The sequence below is a fragment of the Plecotus auritus genome (genome assembly GCF_963455305.1).
Source record: "Plecotus auritus genome assembly, chromosome: X".
Lineage (NCBI taxonomy): Eukaryota > Metazoa > Chordata > Mammalia > Chiroptera > Vespertilionidae > Plecotus > Plecotus auritus.
This window is the reverse complement of record NC_137784.1, coordinates 79,579,589-79,588,446: the sequence shown is the minus strand read 5'-3', so window position 1 is coordinate 79,588,446 and position 8,858 is coordinate 79,579,589. Positions and strand designations below refer to the sequence as shown.

The 8,858-nt window shown below is 42.5% G+C and overlaps 1 pseudogene across 1 annotated transcript; it reads right to left on the bottom strand.

Annotated features, from left to right (window-relative positions):
• Positions 1 to 244: 244 nt before the first annotated feature.
• LOC308240184 (protein S100-A10-like) lies at positions 245 to 3,553 on the bottom strand (annotated as a pseudogene). The gene is made up of 2 exons: positions 3,499 to 3,553; positions 245 to 681 (listed from the first exon to the last, which is right to left on the bottom strand). The product of its transcript is annotated as a protein S100-A10-like (transcript).
• Between the last annotated feature and the right edge of the window lie 5,305 nt (positions 3,554 to 8,858).

Below are 8,858 nucleotides of genomic sequence, written 5' to 3'. Positions count from 1 at the left end.
ACCAGCCATGAGCCCGGATTCTGGCTGAGCAGCACTCCCACTGTGGGAGCACACTGACCACCAGGAGGAAGCTCCTGAGTTAAGCATCTGCCCCCTGGTGGTCAGTGCGCATCATAGTGACTGGTTGTTCTGCCGGTCAGTCTATTTGCATATTAGGCTTTTATTGTATAGGATTTTCTAAGGGTCCCAATCTGCTTATGAAATTTTTATATAGATAAGAAGCTGTGGGGCAGAGATTTCTTAATCACCCATTGGGAGAACTCTTATCAGGGCAGGAGCAACTGCTCAGTGCTGCCCACTTCTTTCCCTTCTGCTCTATATGTACTACAAAATAGATATTGCATGTGATGGTGAGACCAGCAATTAGCAAAAAGAAGCTCTGGAAGCCCATTCTTCCCTCTAGTCAATGGCCCAGGTCCTTCATTATTTTGTTTACAGCCAGAGAGTCTTTTTGATTTTCTGAAAATCCAGGAACCTCCTTTTCCATGAGTACTCTCAGGTTCTCCTTTGTTAAGTAGCCTTTAGCCCTGGCAAACTTGTGAAACATGAACATTGAGGTTTCCATGGTGTGTTCCATTTGAGATGGCAGGCATTGTGGTGAGGTCTTAGTCAGAGGTATGGCAGGATCACTGGCCTGGCTGGGATATGTGGCCAGTGAGGAGAGTGCCCTCCAGTGGATGCCTTAGTAGAGGGGTAGGGAGGAGTCAAATGGTATTTTTAATAACTCTATTAATAGCCCCCGACAACATTTCAGGGGCCTCTGCACAAGTTAGCTTGTTCTCCCATATAACTGATAAGCCTAATAATATTATACACCAATATCTCAAAGTCACATTTGCAGGAAAAAAGCAAATTGCCAGGAAAGCCTTTTTTCCTGTCTCCTTTTTTAAAGCCCTTTTTTATTTTAATTTGTTTCTGTTGTTTTCATTGTGTTGGGCTTTGTATAATCATTTAGAGAAAGTCCTATGGGTCAGCACAAATTCAGTTTAATTGCCTACATCTTTTTCAGCTACTGTCCTAGCAATAATTTGATCTCCAGAATGATGACTCTGAGACACTACAGCCTCACAGTGGGTCCCCAGAACATGTTATGCTCATTCCTGACCCTACAACTTTGCATATGCTGTTCCTATGCCCCTTTTTCATCTAACTGAATCATTCAGGGCTTGCCTGCTTCTATTTTGCCCCTTCTTCCTCCTTCCACCACTTGTCCCTTTCTCAATCCTGCCTACCCAGTTGTTGCATCCCCTCCCTGAATCCCTATAGGTCTGAGGTATGGACCACTCATTTGACAAGAACCTCCGTAACTTATGGCATCCCATGGAAACTTAACTCTTTCGTAGATGCAATTTTTGTATTTCCTAACTGCACAGAAAGCACATGAAATTCCCAATTGTCTCCTATTTCCTTGTTCCCCCGTTGCAGCAAAAATGATGTTTTACATTGAACAATCTATACTAATAAAAGGGTAATATGCTAATTAGACCAGGATACCTTCCGGGAGACCTTCCAGACGTCCTTCCGGACAAAGCCATGGTGGCAGAGCCGAGGCAGAGACAGTTAGGGGCGATCAGGCCAGAAGGGGAGGGCAGTTGGGGGCATGCAGGCTGGCACGGGAGGGCAGTTGGGCATGATCTGGCCAGCAGGCAGAGTGGTTAGGGGCAATCAGGCAAGCAGGCAGGTGAGCGGTTAGGAGCCAGTGGTCCTGGATTGCGAGAGGGATGTCCAACTGCCAGTTTAGGCCTGATCCCATGGGATCAGGCCTAAACTGGCAGTTGGACATCCCCCGAGGAGTCCCAAGTTGGAGAGGGGCAGGCCGGGCTGAGGGACACCCCCCTGTGCACGAATTTCACGCACCGGATCCCTAGTAAATAATAAACAGTGATAATGGAAACAGCTATGATTTTTTGAGGGCTTACGATGTACCAAATACTGTGCTGAGCAATATGCATGAACTACAATTATCAATATTTTGCAGATGAGGAAACTATAATAGAATTCAAGCAAAAGTCTTTGTCACTTTGGTATACACATAATCATTGCATCAAACATTGAATTCAGTTTGTGGGACTCTAAATTGGAGAGCAAAATGGAATGATGAATGCTTTCACAATGTTTTCAATAGAAAAGATGGAAATGCACAAAAACATGAGTTTCTTGTTAAATTTCAATTTATCAGAAAGTTCCATTACAAAGAATAACCATATTTGTTAGGAATATAAAGTATAGCATGGAGAATCTAGTCAATAAATGTCATAGTGGCTGTGTGTGGAGCCAGGTGGGTGCTTGAGGTATCAGGAAACACTCTGTGAGGTGCCTGATTGGCCACTATGCTGTGCATCTGAGACTGATATAGAATGGTGTTGAATGTAAATTATAATTGAAAAATAATTTTACAAATCAAAATAATTCAAAATAAAATAAGAAAAAAATTACCTCAAGTGGTTCAAAACCTAAATAGCCTCTGCCCCCTAGGAGCCTGCTATGGAGCAGAGGACTCAAATGCTCTCTCCAACTCATTCACTGTACTCTGCATTATTGGCACTCTCTATAGGTAGACAAATAGAGAGATGATAGATAGATGATGATGATGAAGATAGATAGATAGATAGATAGATAGATAGATAGATAGATAGATAGATTTATTGCACACACACAATATCTTTAGCTTGAAAATATTATCCTGGAATGCTCACATCAGCCCATATCATTCTGTGCTTCTTTTGCACATTAAAAGGTCCCTGCCAACTGTGAATTTGCTCCCAGTGAGGTCAAATGAGAAAAAATTGTCCACTTATAACAGAGGTTTTCCAGTGCAAAATTTCAATTGGCTAACCCATAATTTTGGGAAATATTTTGTAAATCTAGTGGTCTAATATTATCAAACTCCTTCCTATAAAAAGCAAGAACAATTCATCTTCAGAGAAGAAAGCCTGGTCAGCCAGGTGTTAGAGAGACCAACAAAGCCAGCACCCAAGTAGGGTGTCAGGGCTCACAAGTCTGTATTAACTAAGAAGTATTCAAGAAGAAAATCAAATTTTAAAAATACACAATACAATACACAGAACTGTACAGAAGAAACCTGTATAATTTTATTAACCAATGTCACTCCCAATAAATTCAATAAAACTTTTTAAAGGAAAAAATCCTTTCAAAAACAGGCTAAAAACTTTAGTGGCGTAATTGGAAAAGGGCCTACAAATTTAAATGTACATGGACTATACAAAAGTCCCCACCCAATACTCCTCCCCCAGACCCACTCCCCAAACCCTGCCTCCCTATACTGGGTGCCAGTCAAGTCCTCCCATAGAAGGTCTCAGCTTTTAAGGAGGGGTGGTGAATGGAAACCAGTGCCCCTGTATCACCAGACACACAGTGATTTAATTCCAGCGAAAAGGGATCAGTGTAACCACTGAGCAAGTGAAAATTATTTCTTCCTCTGGGCTGAGTTGAGCGTGCAAAACAGCCATCCCTCTGGGGTTGCCCGAGCCAGCCTACCTTCTGCGCACTGTCCTTCGCCCACTTTTCTTTTAAGAAGCGCCAGCACTCCCATGAAACCATATTAAGAGGAGTACCAAACCACTAGGAGTTGGGGGGAAGGAGGTCATGATGGGTTGGGGGTTGCTCTCTCTGGGACTAAAGCGCTCACCCACCAACCTTGGGGTGTGTACACGAAACATTTTTGCAAAGTTGGCTTTTATAGGTAATCAATATGAAAATGGACAGCCTGGTTTCACGAAAGTAAGCGGTATGCTTCCCCACTGAAAACGTTCTTACATTCTAATTGGAAATTTCCCCCAACTACCATGCCAAGTCACAAAACCTCTCTGACTATATTTAGCTCTTGAATTTCACCCTATTACCAATTGTCTCTGCACAGATAATATCCAGTAGTGTGGCCAGTTTATTTCATTTAACATTATTTCATCAATATTTTTTCACATTTGCTCATATTCTTCATATTGATCATTTTAATGCTTGTGTTCAATTAATACTGTAATTTGCTTAGTTTTTTCCTGGTAGATAATGAGCAATCAACAGCTATTTGTTAAACACCTTTGTGTGCATTGATGGAGCTAGATAGATGAGATAGAGATAGAGATAGAGATAGAGATAGAGATAGAGATAGAGATAGAGATAGAGATAGAGAGAGAGAGAGAGAGAGAGAGAGAGAGAGATAGAGAGATAGAGATAGAGATAGAGATAGAGATAGAGATAGAGATAGAGATAGAGATAGAGATAGAGATAGAGATAGAGATAGAGAGGTATAGATATACTAGTAGATATAGATATAGATATCATTTTCTTCTTTGAAATTATTTTCTCAGACTAAATTTCTGGGCCTGGAATATATTACTCATAGGGTAAGAATATTTTCATTGCTCTAAATGACATATTACTGGGGAAGGCAGTGTAGAATTTTGGTAAAGAACACAGGGATTAAACTTCAACAAGTTACAATAGGCTGGACTAGTTAAGCCAAATCTGAGTCACTTTTGCCTCAGTGAAATGGGGGAAAAATAATCCTCCTGCACAGAAATGTTATAAGGTTGCCTCAGTTATGAAATGGGGAAAATAGTCCTCCTGCACAGTAACTGTTGGCTATTATTGTTATTATGATCACCACTCTCAACATATATAATTCCCCACAGCCTCATGAATATTGGGTGTTATCTTTTAAAACATTTTTGGTTGATTAAATAGGTATAAAGTGATACTTTTTTGTATTTGTACTTCCTTGTCTCATAATGAGGTTTATATATTTTTCAAGTATTTGTTTATTCTATGTATTTCATGTTCTGCAAATTGTCAGTCCTCTTTTCCACAATTGGTATTATACTTTATCAAATAATTGTGCTTATTATCAGTTGTCTATTCCATTCTTTAGATTTGATTTTACCTAATTTTAACTCAGTTAAAACCCCAGCTGAGATCAATTGTGTCCTATAGTAGGAGATGGATAGTTCTTTCTTTATATTTAAAATTATTTTTCAATTGCAGTTAACATTCAATTTGTATTTGTTTCAGGTGTACACCATAGTAGTTTGACAATCATATACTTCCCCCAATATTTCCAGTACCCACCTGGCACCATATGTAGTTAAGATACTAGGGGCCTGGTGCATGACATTTGTGCACTGGGAGGGGGTCCCCTCAGCCCAGCCTGTGCCCTCTCACCATCTGGGACCCCTCGGGGGATGTCCATCCCCCGAGGGGTCCTTAGCGCTGCCGGTGGGAGAGGCTTCTGCCACCGCCCCTGTGCTGGCCTGCTGGCCAGCTGTGCGGGCCAGCTGTGCGCACTGACCAACAGGGGCAGCTCCTGCGTTGAGCGTCTGCCCCCTGGTGGTCAGTGCGCATCATAGTGACCAGCCATTGCACTGTTTGGTCAATTTGCATATTAGCCTTTTATCATATAGGATTATGAACTGTATTTCCTATGCTATATTTTACATCCTGTGACTATTCTTTTTTTTAAAAAAAATTAGTTTCAGAGAGGAAGAGGGGGAGAGAGAGAGATAGAAACATCAATGATGAGAGAGGATCATTGATCAACTGCCTTCTGCATGCCCCCACAACAGGGGCATGTGCCCTGACCTGGAATCAAACTGTGACCTCCTGGTTCATAGGTCAACATGCAACCACTGAACCACTTTGGCCAGGCCCTCACTATTCTGTAACTACCAATCTGTACTTCTCAATCCCTTCACCTTTTTCACCCAGTCCCCCAAGCCTCCTCACCTCTGGCAATCATGAGTCTGTTATCTAAATCTATGAGTCCATTTCTGTTGTTTGTGTGTGTTTTTTTATTTATTTATTTATTTTTTAAACATATTTTATTGATATTTCACAGAGAGGAAGGGAGAGGGATAGAGAGCCAGAAACATTGATGAGAGAGAAACATCGATCAGCTGCCTCCTGCACACCCCCCACTGGGGATGTGCCCGCAACCAATGCACATGCCCTTGACCGGAATCGAACCCGGGACCCTTCAGTCCACAGGCCGACGCTCTATCCACTGAGCCAAACCGGTTTCGGCTGTGTGTGTTTTTTTAATCTTTATTGTTGAAAGTATTACAGATGTCCCCTTTTTTCCCCATTGACCCCATCTAGCCCACACCCCCAACCACCCATCCCCGCCCTTCTCCCTGACACAGGCCTTCGCCACATTATTGTCTGTGTCCATGAGTTATGCATATATGCATACAAGTTCTTTGGTTAATCTTTTCCCACCCACCCACCCACCCCCGCCTTCCCTCTGAGATTCTACAGTCTGTTTCATGCTTCTATGTCTCTGGTTCTATTTGTTTTGTTTGTTCGTTTATAACGTTCTTTAGATTCCACATATAAGTGAAATCATATGGTATTTGTCTTTCCCTGACTGACTTATTTCACTTAGCATAATAGTCTCTAGGTATATCCATGCTGCTGTAAATGGTAAGATTTAGTTCTTTTTTATAGGATGGGTAGAAGGGGAGGAAATGGAAAAGCAAAAATTAAAGACTTGCTTTATTATTTTTTTAATAAATCTTTATTGTTCAGATTATTACAGGTGTTCCTCTTTTTTCCCCCATAGCTCCCCTCCACCTGATTCCCCACCCCACCCCATGCCCTTACCCCCTGCCACTGTCTTCATCCATAGGTGTAAGATTTTTGTCCAATCTCTTCCTGCACCCCTCACACCCCCTTCCCCCTGAGAATTGTCAATCCACTCCCTTTCTATGTCCCTGATTCTATTATATTCACCAGTCCATTCTGTTCTTCAGATTTTTTATTCACTTGATTTTTAGATTCACTTGTTGGTAGATGTGTATTTGATGTCATTTTGTTGTTCATAATTTTTATCTTTACCTTTTTCTTCTTCTTCCTCTTCTTAAAGAATACCCTTCAGCATTTCATGTAATCCTGGTTTGGTGGTGATGAACTCCTTTAGCTTTTTCTTGTCTGTGAAGCTCTTTATCTGACCTTCAACTCTGAATGATAGCTTTGCTGGGTAGAATAATCTTGGTTGTAGGTTCTTGTTGTTCATCACTTTGAATATTTCTTGCCACTCCTTTCTGGCCTGCATACTTTCTGCCGAGAAATCAGCTGACAGTCGTATGGGTACTCCCTTGTAGGTAACTAACCGTTTTTCTCTTGCTGCTTTCAAGATTCTGTCTTTGTCTTTTGCCCTTGGCATTTTAATTATGATGTGTCTTGGTGTGGTCCTCTTTGGATTCCTCTTGTATGGGGTTCTGTGCCCTTCCTGAACTTGTAAGTCTATTTCTTTCACCAGGTAGGGAAAGTTTTCTGTCATTATTTCTTCTAATAGGTTTTCAATATTTTGCTCTCTCTCTTCTTCTGGCACCCCAAAAATTTGGATGTTGGTACGCTTGAAGTTGTCCCAGAGGCTCCTTACACTATCTTCATATTTGTGGATTCTTTTTTCTTTTTGTTTTTCTGGTTGGGTGTTTTTTGTTTCCTCATATTTCAGATCTTTGGTTTGATTCTTGGGGTACGTTGATCTACAGTTGAGTTTCTGTATATTCTTTATTTTAGGCAGTGTCTGCTTAATTTCTGACTGGTCCTTTTCCATTTTTTTTTTTTTTTGGCATTCTCATTAAGATCCTTAAAGGTCTCACTAAGTTCCTCAGCAGTTTTTAGAAGATTCTTGAGTAACCTTATAAATGTGGTTCTGAACTCTATGTCATCCAGTAGTTTGCTTTCCTCCATTTCTTTCATTCGTGACATGTTTCTTTGTCTCCACAGTTTGCTGCTTCCCTGTGTTGATGGAGTGGCTTTGTGTGGTAGGTGACCTATAGGGGCCAGTAGCTCAGCCTCCCCAATCACCTGAGGTGGATGCTCTTGGTACACCCCTTTGTGGGCTGAGTGCAAAGTCTTGGTGTAGTTAAGCCTTGATTGCTGTTGGTACACTGGGAGGAATTGACCTCCAGGCCAATTGGCTGTGAGGACCCGCTGTGTCTATAATGGAAGAACTGCTGCACTGGACACTCGCTTATGGTGCAGGACTTGTTTCAGTGGGGCTTTGGTGCTCACTGAGTCTGCCTCTTGAATGTGTCACTTATGGATGGGAGGAGTTGAAATCTGGTGTCTCACACTGACCACTAGGTACACTGGCTTCTGGATCTCCAATGGGGTGCAGGTCGGCTACTGTCTGAGGCCACCCAGCAGGAGCTATAGCAAGAACTACAGTTTTCTCCTCTTTGCTTGGGGTTTGGAGGTTTTGGAGCTGTCTGATCCGGGCTGCAAGTTTGCTAGGTTAAGTTGTGATAGGGCAGGCCATTCATATGCTAAAGCTGCTGCTTGGAGCTTGGGTGGGTTTATAGGTTGTGCAGGGTGGGGTCTCAGGGCGTCACTAGGCTAGGGCGTGGCAAACAGCGATGACTGCCAGTTAGCTGGCTCTGTGTCTCCAACCGCGTCCCCACGTCCCGTGCCCCAGCACAGTAAACAATTATTCCTGCGCACAGCCCTGCAAACAAGCCACCCTCACTTTCCGACCCGATGGCAGACAGTCCAGCTTCTCCCCGTAGGAGTTTCGGTCCCCCACATCTCCCCAGAAACTGGAGTTCAGAGTAATTGGGAGCTTGTCTCCCTTCGGGTTGAAAAAAGCAGTGCTCCCAGTCGCCCACCGCCAGCCCGATTCGTGTGCCTCCGTACCTCAGCTTTTCAGCGCTTGTGCACGTCTCAATGCTCTTTTCTCTTTCCTTCTAGTTGTAGAACTTCCACTCAGCCAGCTTTCCCATGGTTCTGGGTGATAGACGTCTTGTCTTTTAGTTGTAGTTTTGAAACTGTTGTACGAGGCAGCAGTTTAGGTGTTTACCTATGCTGCCATCTTGGATCCTCTCAACCCCTAATCTTTT